Below are 14,159 nucleotides of genomic sequence, written 5' to 3' on the forward strand. Positions count from 1 at the left end.
CCGTCGGATGGGATTCCATGACCAAACCTTGTCGCCTTCGTTAAATTCATGTCCAGTAGACCTTGTGTCGTATCGGGTCTTCATCTTCTCCGCCGCGATGTTGATTCGCTCTCGTGCGAAGTTATGAACGTCTTCCAACCGGGCCTGGAGATCCTGGATGTACTCCTCAGGCGATGATGGCGCATCCGGAGGACGACCGAAGACGAGATCACAAGGTAGCCAAAGCTCTCGTCCGAAGAGTATCTGAGATAGGGCAAATCCGGTAGTCTCGTGGACAGCACTGCGGTAGGCCAGCAGGAACAAAGGTAGCTTCTTGTCCCAATCCTGTTGATTTCTGGATACCATAAGCGAGAGATTATTCAGGATTGTGCGGTTAAATCTCTCCACCACGCCGTCCGATTGTGGGTGTAGTGGTGTTGTCCTAGTTTTCTCAATTCCAAAAATTTGACATAGGACCTTAAACACAGCAGAGATGAAATTTCTCCCTTGATCGGAATGGATCTGCAAAGGTGTTCCATATCTCGAGATCCAATGCTGGACTAGAGTCTCTGCTACGGTGGTAGCTTCTTGATCTGGAATGGGATACGCTTCGGGACATCTGGTGAAATAGTCGATGGAAACAAGAATGTATTTGTTCCCATCAGCAGTTCTTGGTAGAGGACCCAGGATGTCGATCCCAATTCGTTCGAAAGGAGCTCCAACGTTGTACAGATGTAGCTTCCCTCTGCTTCTTTTCTTCGGTCCTTTACGAGCAGCACAGGCGTCACAGGAATGGCACCACTTCTCCACGTCATCCTTCGTCTTGCTCCAGAAGAAGCGCTCCCGAACTTTATTGAGGGTTTTCAAGACACCAAAATGTCTTCCAGTCGCACTACTATGTATTTCTTTCAGAACGTCTGAAATCCTTGATCGGGGAAGTAGTAACTGCCACCTAGATGTTTTGCCGTCATCAGATTCCCATTTTCGGTACAGTACGCAGTTTCGTAAATGGAGTGAATTCCATAAAGCCCAGTATCTTTTTGTTGCAAGGATGAAGATGGAAACGTCCTGCCAGCTAGGGCGCCGACTGTCACTTTCCATGAACTCCAAAATTGGTTTTATGTAGGGGTCTTCAAGTTGATCTTTTCGAACTTGGTCGTCACTCCATGGATCAAGTTTTGATGATGTTGGAGTCACTGTCACCTGATAGGCAGTAGGGCTAGTCGTTCCATACTGTTTCTCGATTCGGGAACAATAATTGCAGTTCTCAGGACAGGGTCTCCTTGATAAAGCGTCTGCATTACCGTGAGACAACCCTTTTCGGTGCTTGATTTCCATGTCATATTCCTGGAGCCGCTGTATCCACCTGGCTATCTGGCCTTCTGGATTCTTGAAGTTCAAAAGCCAAGTTAACGAGGCATGATCTGTCCGAAGCAGAAACTTTCGGCCCTAGAGGTAATGATGGAAGTGTTCTACAGCTTTCACTATGGCCAGTAACTCCTTTCTGGTGACGCAGTAATTTCGTTCCGACTTTGATAAGCATTTGCTCCAGTAAGCAATGACATGTTCATTGCCATCAATTTCTCGGGATAAAACAGCTCCGATGCCCTCGTTGCTCGCATCAGTGTCTAGGATGAAGGAATTTTCAGGCTGAGGATAGGCGAAAATAGGCGTTGATGTTAAAGCCTCCTTCAGTCGTAGAAATGCATCATGTTGGAAAAACCCTTCACAAACTTCCTGTAGTACGTGCAGAGCCCCAGGAAACTTCGCAGCTGATTGATGTTTTCGGGACGACTCCAACTCTTGACCGCAGATACCTTTTCTGGATCGGTTTGTACACCTTCAGAAGAGATGATGTGACCAAGGTAGTTCACTTCCCGGCGGAACAAATTACATTTGGACGGGCTTAACTTCAGATTGGCTTCCTTAAGCTTTTGCAGCACTTTCCTAAGATTAGCCAGATGTTCTTCGAAACTGTGTCCCACGATGATGATAACGTCTAAGTAGACCAGACAGGATTCGTAGAAAAGTCCTCTTAACACTGTCTCCATAAGACGCTCGAACGTAGCTGGTGCATTGCAGAGGCCGAAGGGCATCACTTTAAACTGCCATAAGCCTTGTCCAGGTGTAAACGCTGTCGTCTCTCGGTAATCAGGGTGTATCTCAACCTGCCAGTAGCCGCTCTTCAAGTCCAGTGTCGAAAACTACTTGTGTCCGGAAAGAGTGTCCAAGGTGTCGTCTATCCGTGGAAGAGGGTAACTGTCTTTCTTGGTGATTTCATTCAGCCGTCGGTAATCGACACAAAATCTGGTGGAGCCATCTTTCTTTCGGACTAAGACGATGGGAGAGGCCCAAGGACTGGATGAGGGTTCGATGACATCATTCTCCTGCATCTCTTTCAGGAGGGTCTCAACCTCTTCCTTCTTGGCGAACGGTAGTCGTCTTGGATGCTGTTTAATAGGGGGGTGTTCTCCAGTGTAAATCCTATGCTGCGTTAAATTCGTACGGCCAACATCATCCGATGTAGATGAAAACAGATGCTTGAAGTCGTCCATCAATTGTTCCGCAGCAGTTCTTTGATCTTTCGATAATGGCGCACTCATAATTAACTTCGATGTCAAGGACTCAGAAGACACAGTCTCAGGGGAATTGATTCTTCTAATGATGCTGTTTACTGGAGTACAGGTTGCTAACACTTCACCTTTCCGGATATTCCTTGGCCTTTCACTCACGTTGGCGACTCTCACAGGAATTACATCCTTAGAAAGGTCCACAAGCGTAGATGCTACCAGCACTCCTTTTAGGTTATTGCTTAGGTTAGGGTATTCAATGAGTCCAAATCGAAAACTATTGCTTTCTTCAATAGAGCCAGGTATTAATGATTCTGACCTTGAGGGAATCGATAAATCTGTTTGGGCTATTATTTGATGAGCGGATTTTACATCATTTTCAGCGTTGAAGATGGCTATGTCTTCTCTCATCGAGTGCAGCTCATTAGTCTTGAAGTCGAGGTTAAGGTCATACTTCTTTAAAAAGTCCAATCCGAGAATGAAGGGGTCTGTGATAGCAGCAACGAATGCCGTATGATGGTAAGTGGCATTTCCAAACACAATTTCTAAGTTCACTTTACCTTCAATCTCGATCTTGTCACCTGTCACAGTTTGGAGGGTAACGCAGGGCGGCGTCAATAGAATGTTGAGTCCAAACTGACGAGCCACATCTGGTCTAATGATTGTAACATTGGCTTCAGTGTCAATAATCAGTTCGCAGGGAAACCCGTTTGCATATGCGTAAACAAACAGTCCATTACTGCCGTCACTCGTCGATGAAATCTGGAAAACTTTTAAGATGGGGCTCATTCCAATTTGGCGACGTCCGCCCCGCGAGATTGCCATGGCTTAGTTTTCCTGGACCTGCGAGGGAGAGTTGCTCTTCCCTCTGGTTTCTTGGCGAGCTTCACAATTTCTTCGTAAGTGACCCTCGCTGCCACATTTCCAGCACTTAAGTGATTGTCCATTTTGGTCCTTGGGAGCCGAAGTCCTTTTGAGGATTCCTGCAATTTTTTTTATTTGCTTTTCCAGTTTAGCAAAGCGTGACGAAACCGGACCAGGCTCATCAGTTTTCACACCGCGGATTGAATGGCGATCCTTGCGGGTTCCTTGCAGGGCGGCCTCCAACTTCATCGCATACACAACAGCAGAATTCAGGTCTTTGACATCCGCCATCCGTAGAGCTTTCTGGATTTCCGGATCTCGAACCCCGTCGATGTAGTAGTTGAGTGCCAGGTTGTCTCGAACATCCGCAGGGCAGTCGCAAAAAGCAAGATGAGACAGTCTCTCGATGTCCGCCGCTAGCTCTTGCAGGGTTTCCCCGGTTTCTGGAAACGGGACTTCAATAGGAGTCGGCTGAAATCTTTCTGGCACTTCTCACCGAAGCGGAAGCTCCAACGCAGATGTGAGGGCGGCAAAATCCAGGCGCTGGCTGTCCGGAAGGGTCTGAAGAATGTCCGCTGTGTCACCTCTCAGGGATGCTGCAAGATGGCACGCCTTGGTACCAGAGTCCATCCGTTCGCTTCCGCCACTATCATGAATTGAGTTTTGTAAACCTGCCACGAAGTTTTCCCATCGAATATGGCAATTTTAATGGACGGTCGAGCAACCGATGTGGGAGCGCCAAACTGTACAGAGCTGCTTTCCGCGGTCGCCAATCTCCTTTCCATGTTTTTAATTTTCTCATCCACATGATTTTCAACTGTTGCGATACGGTTTTCTACTGTTTCAAGTTTTTCATCAAAAGCATCAACTCGATGCTCTATCTCATTAAATTAATTTTCCATCACAGTCTTTACCGAAGTAAGGTCGTTTTTAATTTCCTCTTGGTTAGAAGCTAAATCATTTTTCAGCACCATTAAATCACTTTTCCATTGTTCTTGATTAGCCGCCAATTCATTTTTCAATTGCTCTTGATTAGTCGCTATATCATTTTTTAATTGTTCTTGATTAGCCGCCATATCGTTTTTTAATTGTTCTTGATTAGCCGCCATATAATTTTTAATTGTTCCTGATTAGCCGCCATATCATTTTTAATTGTTCTTGATTAGCCGCCAAACTTTCAGTCAAGTCAATTTTTACATCATTAATTGCTTCCAGAAGTTGTTTTAATTTGTCATCCATTGCGCGAGTAATCACCATAAAAACAAAGTCTATAAATTCAAACAGTCTTTATGAAAAAATGTCCAAAGTCACACTTACTCCAAGAAAGTCCAGAAGAAACCCCACGTTGGGCGCCAATTGTAACGGCTCCGGTGAGACTTCCAACTTTCTTAAAAGGACGACACAGTTCTTGATTAAGAATACAGGAAATTTATTTACACTATGTACAGGGAAGATCGTCAACAACTGCTAAATTAATCATCAGCAATTAAGCAAATATCTCACAAATCGTAAACTCAACGGTTACACACGTATTTACTTCCAAATACGAAAAACAATACAGCGAAATGCCTCGCAATAAACAAAGCTAATACACTCTCAGCACAAATTCTCAATCGAAACTAACTCTTTATCACGCGGGACGCTTTTATAAACATCGAAAGAAATCTCTCAAATATTCCACAAGATTCCAAACGCTTCTGGAAAATAGTAGACCGTTATCAAATTTTATCAATGAACAAAGAAGAAATAGGGGATCGTATACTTTAGCCGAATGTATAGGGGTTGTATATTCATTACGGGAAACTATTTACAGGTTACGTTACTACAATAATTACTATTTACAGAATTTGTAACAATATTAAATATATCACATTTCGCTCAAATGTTAAATATGTTGCATGTATTATATTTGAAAAGCATGTCTCTACACTGTAATAACGATTCAGAAACGTTCCTGGAGACTATTGGGCAGCTGATGTGCCCAATTTCTTCCAGTAACATATCTTGGAAAAACCAGGAACGCTTTCCGCTAAAAGTCAGTAACCTTTCTGAAATTAATCTTGAAACTTTATGAAGACGTGCGAAATCTGCCCTGTTAAAGCCAGTCACGTCTCTAGAACCTTCTAGAAAAATTAAGTAGGTTTAGAGTAATTGATTAGAGCCTTCCTAATTTACCAAGAAGGCTCCATAAAAACCAAAGCGACCACAGCCAAAGCTATAGGAGAAGGAACCAAGCATATCTCTTGCCAGCAATTCCTGCCTTGCAAAGTTGTAGCTATAAATTGACATTTTCGCTCTCACTGGAAACTTAGTCAATCTGTACAGTCCATAAGCACCCTCAGGCTGATACACTTAATAAACACGCTCATTCAATCTTTAAACTGGTTGCTAAAAATTTTTTTCACAACAGTGAAAAGTCTGCACGCGTGCAACTTGTAGCGATTCAGGAAAATTTTTTGTGACGAAACTTGTTTTTACGGGGAAATAGGTGAAAACGTGTGAAATCCCGAGACGTTCCACGGAAATAACAGTAACGTTTCGGAATTTTATTACAGTGTATGTCTCATAGCTGTTAAACTTGACCAACGTATTATATCTCACTGTAAAAACGATTCAGAAACGTTCCTGGAAAATAATGGGCAGCTGATGTGTCCAATTTCTGCCAGTAACATATCTTGCAAAAAAACAGGAACGTTTTCCGCTAAAATTCAGTATCCTTCCTGATATCCTAGAAGCCCCCTGAAAAATTCAGTAACTTTCCCGTTTAAAGCCAGTCGTGTCTCTTAAAATAATATCTTAGCATCTTCCTGATTTATCAAGAATGTTAAAAGAGCATAATTGCAAACATGACCAAAGCTATGCGAGAATTATAAGGAAGTAGCGAAAATTTTACTTGCTGCAATTCTTGCAAAGCAACGCAGCCCTTACTTTTTCGCTCTCTTTTGAAAGCTTAATGAGCATGGACAGCCCATACTTGAAGTAGAGCCGATACACTTTATAAATACGCTCAGTTAATCTTTAAACTGGGAGTTAAAATATTTTTCACAACAGTGAAAAGTCTGCATTCTTTCAACTTGTAGCAATTCAGGAAACTTTTTGACAAGAATACTTAATTTTTCCAGGAAGTGGATAAAACCCGTTAAAATCCCGAAACGTGACACGGAAATACCCAGTAACGTTTCGGAATTTTTTTACAGTGCTGAAAGACTTGACATTTGCAGACAAGTATTACACCTATAAGATATTACATTTGCAGAGAAGTGTTATATCTTACCACATTTGGAAAATATGAATCATATTTTATATAGTTATTGTATTTAAGAAACATGCAGTAAATATTTCCCCTATCACATTCAGCCAACAAATACACTTTAAAAACAATTCAGAAACGTTCCTGAAAATAATGGACTGCTAATGTGCCCAATTTCTGCAAGTAATATATTTTGCAAAAAACAGGAATGTTTTCCACGAAAATCCTGTAACCTTTCTGAAATTATTCTGGAACTTTTCTGAAAAAATTCAGAAATCTCCCCAATTAAAGCTAGTTAGTGCTCGGGAACCTTCAGGGAAAATAGGTAGGTTTATTGTAGCTCGACACCTTTCTGATACACAAAGAAAACTCCAAAAGCAGCAAAAATATTTTTTGATAACAGTAAAATAAAATAAAAACTACGCATTCGTTCAACTTATAGCAATTCAGGAAACTTTTTAAACTAAGATATTTGATTTTCCCAGAAAGTGGATAAAAACCCATGGAATCCTGAAATGTTACATGGAAATTATCAGATCAGTAACGTTTCGGATTTTTTTTTTTTTTTTTTGTGTGGCATATATCATCTCTACCATATTCGACGAACAAAAACTGTTGATGACTTCAGGTACAGCCGAAAAAATAAAAATAATAAAAAAAAAAAACAAAGAAATATTCAAAAGCCACAGCAAAAATGATTATTAATTTGCAAAAGAAAATATTCTCGCACAAAATACTAATAATCAAAGATCCGTACAGAAAGATAAAGTAATAAATTTCCGTTAAAACACATTGCACTTAATGCCTTATTCAGAAAAAAAACCCAACCGAACGCAAAATGAAAACTAAAAGTTAATGAAACACAATTTACAAAGTTCGTTACATCAAAAATCAAAAACAATACATAACATCATTAGTATTCACGATATAGAATCTCCATTCTGACACTTTCCTAATAAGCTTATCAAATACTTAATTTTTGATATATATTCCGTGTTTAAATAAGGTATGCATTATTCATGTGAAAGCACTATGTTGACAGATTATTTTCATTTATAGACACTGTTAGATGAAAAGTTTTCTTCCCTGTCGCATTTTTCTCTTGTCCCAATCAGAATATCACATAAGAACAAAAGACTAATTTTGTGACGCGACACCACAGTTTGCATTTTTATATCCGGCAATCACCCTTTCAGATGTAAATTGATGTTTGGACACGTGTTGAAATTACTTTTGTTATGTTCCCTATTTCGCAAAGATGTTTAAAGATTTTTTGTGACAAATTTTTCTAAAGCAAAAATTTAACACGTTTTAAAAACTGCACTACTATTTATAAATGTTTAGGTTGTTCAGGGGTTAAGATTTCATACATATATACGTACAGGAGCGGATACAGAAAACCATTTTATGGGGGGGTCATGTTGGGGAATGTCCCCCCCCCCCGTAAACGAACGTACGGTTTTGGTTGCGAAAAATTTCTGAAATTGCTAGGAGGTCAAAAAAAATCACCAAATCGGCTAGGAATGAGAGACGTTATTTTGGATAAACGTTGCAAATTAATTTCATAAGCAATAAAACTAAGTAGTAATTCAAATTTTACTTTCAAAAATAATTGAGGAATTAAAAAGGTACTGTAATCATTTAGATTTTATGTATGAAGTGTTTGAACACAGTGTGGACAGATACTGTTGTTGACAGCTTAGGGGGGGAGGGGGTTTCATGACCCTCATGGTTCTCTCCTTGTATCCTTGTATCCGCCACTGCATGCATACATATATAATGGCATTGCTCTTGCGCCTCAGGTGACACGCTTCTGAGAGGTGACACCAAAAATATATTCAAGAGTATATGAAAAATTCCCTTTTAAAGTTTCCTCCGATATTTTAAATCATTTATAAGTAATCTATCAAACACAGTAGCATCACTAAGGTTGGATATGCGATGGGGGTGTTTTTGCGCCCGGGGGACACTTCGCTGGAGAATAACAATTAAGGAGATGCTAAAGGAATATTTCAAATCTGAACTTTTTTTCTCATTTATTTAAAATATATTCAATCAATCTAGCCTCAAATATTTAAATTTTAGTGATAAGTTCATTACGCAATTGCTCTAAAGGTTTTTTTCTTACAACGTCTGTTGTTAAATCTCTTATCTGTTCAAACAAAAAGTACTTGTCCTTTAAATTCTATCAGAATATTTAAAACCAGTGTATCACAAGTACTTGAATCATTTCTTAAATACTTTGAAACATTTTTCACATCAATGGCCTCCGACATCACCGGACCTCACAGTGTGTAATTTCTTCTTGCGGGGGTTAGTAAACGACTGCGTTTATGTGCCTCCCCATTCAGATACATTAGCCACAATGAAGACACGCATAACAGCAGCAGTGGAAACAATCGATGCAGACATACCTGCAAAAGTTTGGGACGAATATGAGTACCGTGTGGACATATGCCGTGCAATCATAGGTGGACATACTGAGAACCTTAATTTAGTATGTAAAAAAAAAATTATTATTATCCATGCAATAAAAAAATAATATGAAGTGTCTATTTTCTATAGTTTTAATTATAATGCATTTCAAATCGGGTCATTTTTTTTTGAAATATCCTTTACTTTGAATTACAGTACATTAAAAAAAAAATTTCATGAAAAAATTGATATTTTTTCTAGCGAAATTCAAAAAATTAAATGAAGAAGCTCTTAGCAAAAAGTTAGTGAAATCTTTTAAAATCAAAAACTTCTTGAAAATTGTTTAATAACAACTGCTCAAACTTTATTGTATTCATAAACTATATTTAGCAATAAAATTTCTCTGAGGTCATTGGATATTCTTCCTAATTCACTATGCCAAATCTATTCCTGCTGCTAAACGTCAGCTCGGGACATCAAAAGGAATTCGAAACTGTTAAAATCACTAAAAAAGGAGGCTCCTTCAGAACAAATTATAGATAGTGACAGAAAACGAATTTAAACACAGATAATTCGCGTGCATTCAATGAAATACGAAAAAGATTCAGTGTCTTCCAACAAATTACTTTTCAAAATACAATTTTAAAAGTATTCTCGTCTTTGATAGAACAGTTTGACAGCTCGATAAATTTTAAGGAATTCTTGACTAAAGTTGAAATTACTTTTAGACAACGATAAATGGATTTAAAATTCTTTAAAATATTATTTCGCACAATTTGAAAAGTTTCAAATGAGTTTAAATCTTTTTCTTGTGTTTTAAAGTTCCTAGCCAGTGTGTTTTATTTTATTTTGTTTTCTATTTAGAATGCGTTCGCACATTCCTTACGGTGCATAGAGTCCAGTGATGCTGCAACAAGAGTAAATAAAAATTATTAATTATAAATATAATGTGTATCTACAAAGCTGAATGTTTGTTTGTGTAATTCTTTGAACGAAATGCAAATCTAAACTCTTTGACCAAAACACTGAACAACATTAAAACATCCAATGCTAGAGAATTCTGCCGCGACTCCGTACGAACATTGCATTTTTTTTTTTAAATCTTTACTTTTGATTTTATTAATTCTTTTGTCACCGCAAGTAAACGAAATTATTCATGTTAACTCTAAGGGGAAACATCCATAAGACGAAATTAATTTGAAATTCATTAGGTGAGTAAAATCTTTAAAAAACCTATTAAGCGTGAGTTCAACATTAAAATTACCGTGACAAATTAACACACATTCTGACGTCTCTAAGAAGTTGCACTGAAAAAAAATTCCGAAACGTTCCTGAATAAATCCGTGCAACGTTGCGGGATTTCACGGGTTTTCACCTATTTCCCCATAAAATCAAGAATTTTTGCAAAAACGTTTCCTAAATTGTTTCAAGTTGTACGAATGCAGATTTCCCGCTGATGTAAAAAATATATTTAGCTACCAGTTTAAAGAATAACTTAGTGCATTTTTGAAGTGCATCGTCGTAATGGCAATTGTTTACTGTCCACGTTGACTTAAGTTCCCAGTGGGAGCAGGTAAGTCGATGTAAATCTGCAGCGTAGATCAAGGTATGGATAGCAGGCGAGGATGATTGGGCATCTTACTTGCAATTCTGCCTTAAGGTTCCGATATGGTTGAAATAGAGTCTCTTGAAAAGGGCAGGTTGACTTATCCGACATTTTGGTTCAAAGACAAAATTGGATCCAACCTCGTTTCTTGTACACTGTAAAAACGATTCAGAAACGTTCCTGGAAAATAATGGGCAGCTGATGTGCACAATATCTGCCAGTAACATATCTTGCAAATTCCAGGAACTTTTTCCGCTAAAATTCAGTTACATTCCTGATATTATCCTGGAAGCTTCCTGAAAAATTCAGAAATCTTCCCGTTTAAAACCAGCCGTGTCTGTGGAAGTTATATCTTGGAATCATTCTGATTTTTTCAAGCAAGCTAAAAGAGCATTATTGCAAACATGGCCAAAGCTATGCCAGAATTGCAAGTAAGTAACGAAAATTTTACTTGCCTGCAAATCTTGCAGTCCACACTCTTTCGCTCCCTTTGGGAGCGTAATTAGCATGGACGGGCCATACCTGAATTAAAGCCGATACACTTTATAAATACGCTCAGTTAATCTTTAAACTGGGAGATAAAAATATTTTTCGCAACAGTGAAAAGTCTTCATTCTTGCGACTTGTAGCAATTCAGGAAACTTTTAGTCAAGAATACTTCATTTTTCCAGGAAGTGGATAAAAACCATTAAAATCCCGAAACGTGACACGGAAATACCCAGTAACGTTTCGGAATTTTTTTACAGTGTATTTATAAATACGTAATAATATTTGCTGGTTACTATGTCGCAAAATAATTGATAATAAGTAGAGTAAAATGTCACTTGAGGTGAATCTAGAAAGATAACTTCGTTCACAAATACAACAAAAATGTATCGGGAAATGTTTACTGTAATATACTACATTTTCACACCTTATTTGCTTTTAATTTGTATTAATTAAATCGTCTTCATCTACAGAATAAAATACTCAAACATCAACCAGGCAACACATCTAAAGTTTGGACACCAGTTTTCTGATACGAGGCTTTTGTACAAATACTACTTTTTTCGCCTGACAATTTTGGAACCAAAATGCCGGACAAGTCAGCTCCCCTTATATAGGACCCTTAGGTTGTATTGTAAGCCCCTAGAGCTTTCATAGTAACTCTGGAAGGTTCTAATCGCTTGACGAGCTCGGGGTAGAAATGTAACAATGAGTAACTTTTCGATCAAAATTTGTTTATCACAACTAAAATTGAAACAAACATGATAATGGATTATGTCGTTTGGAGAAAAACATATCTGGTTTCAGTATTGTTGAATATAGAATACATAATACCTTTAAAAATTCTATAAATATTTTTTATAAGTTGGAAATTGGCGCACTGAAGAATTCACATCATGCGGCATATCACAACCTTGCCCTGAGCCCTTCAATTGTATCTAAACTACCGAATTTCCTTTGAAAGTTCGAGACTGGCTGTAACCGGTGAAATACCCATATTCTTTAGAAACAGTCAAGGCTAATTTCATGAAGTTTACTGATTTTTAGCAGAAAACGTTCCCGGTTTTTGCAAGATATGTTACTGGCTGAAAATGGGAACACCAGCTGCCCATTAATTTCCAGGAACGTTTCAAAATTGTTTTTACAGTGTAGAGTTGGAGTTGGGTTTAGTCATTTTCCTTCCGAATCCTCCTCTCTGTCAGGGCTGCAGAGTCGGAGTCGAGAAGATTTTGGGGTTAGAGTTGGAGTCAGAGTTTATGAAATTCCAGCTGCCGGATTCGGTATCAGTAATTTTCCCTTCAATTCCGAGACTCTACCAGGATTGCGGATTCGGACTCAAGATGGGGGTTAAGTAAGTTGAATTTGGAGTCGGATGCAGAAAAATCCTGCAACCGGAGTAGATCAGTCTCTCTCCGACTCCGCAGCCTTAGTTAAGTTACATGTAGGGACTGTTATCCCCCCCCCCTTCCTACGCACACACACAAGAAGCAAATTTTGGCTGCACTTTATAGTGGACATTGACTCGGGGGGGAAAATTATACGAAAAGTTTACCGAAACTGTTGCAGCTAACCTCTCTTAAACAGTAAAATACCGCTCCAAAGCCAGTGCTAAGACATAACTTAGTGCAGTATACTGACCATTGAGAAGAGATAAAATAGAGGGAGTGAAGACTTTCTTACGTGAACCAAGGATTCCAAGTCATGTGATAGATTTCAAAACAAAGCATTGGAAGTAATCAGATTTCTTTCGTTAGTTTCGCGCAAAGTGTGTCAACGATTTGTCGTTTTTGAGTCACGTGACTTGGGGTCGTAGCCTCAGCTTTTGCCAATCCAATGATTGTACTTGCGCCCTCCATTTATATTCCCGTTCTAAGATACTGACAAGCCCGGTTACCCAATCCAGAGATTGAAAAATCATCCTAGACTAAACAGCCGTTTCTGGACGTGATACTCGAGCTGTCGTTATATTGCAGTAAGTAATGTATTAGCACTGGCTTAGGAGCGGTAACTTACTGCTGAATTACCCAAGCTTTGCCTTCAGTTAACAAACTAGACGTATGATATATACACCGCCAAAAAAAAAACTCAGTCATTCGAGCCGAGGACTGCAGTTTCGGGTTTATTAGCACTCATCAGCCCGGCATAGGAGTGACTGTGCTGGAGGTGGAAAACCTCTTAAGGAAGCCATGAGTGCCAAACAAACAGTTAGCTAATACAGAATTAGCACTGACCAGACGAGTGACCGAAACAATGGTTCGATCAAACTCGAATACTGAAGGCAAGGCAGGTATATTCAGTAAGTTTCCGCTCTATAGGGCGGTAACTTACACTCTTGGCTTCCTTAACACTAAATTTAACACTCTTAGCCTCCCTTACATTAAACTTAACACTCTTGGCTTCCTTAAGAGGTTTTCCACCTCCGACTCAGTCACTCCTATGCCGGGCTGATGAGTGCTAATAAGCACAAAACTGCAGTCCTCGACTGGAATTGACTGAGCTGGCGGTTTATTTCATGTATTTCTGCCTTAGCCCTGGCTATAGGACGGTAACTTACTGAATAGACGCACGATGTCTGTGGACTCTTCTCGCTGGTGAGATAAATATATTTTATCTACCAGTTTGTAGGCACGTTCAGCTTCAACGAGATGACCTCTGCCTCAATTCGGTTGCTCTGTATTCTGTACTGGATGAGTCCATAACAAGGTCGAAACTGTCAGTCTCTGGACGGGATAAGCAGGCTGTCGGTATGTTGCATGTGACTTATCCTTTAAGTCAAATTGTGTTACAGTTGGGAAACAGCTGTCGAAGAAACTGCATTAAAAATTAAAATAGTTTGGCTGATATGTTATCTATCATATTATTCAACAATTCTTGCCGTATTAGGAAAATATTTCTGCAATCATCTCTGCATTTAATTCGATTACTCTTGGAAATAATAAAACTTAAAATGTGTTCGTGGCACGGGGAAGCTAGTCGTGAAATTATGCTT

The sequence above is a fragment of the Uloborus diversus genome, chromosome 9 (genome assembly GCF_026930045.1).
Source record: "Uloborus diversus isolate 005 chromosome 9, Udiv.v.3.1, whole genome shotgun sequence".
NCBI lineage: Eukaryota > Metazoa > Arthropoda > Arachnida > Araneae > Uloboridae > Uloborus > Uloborus diversus.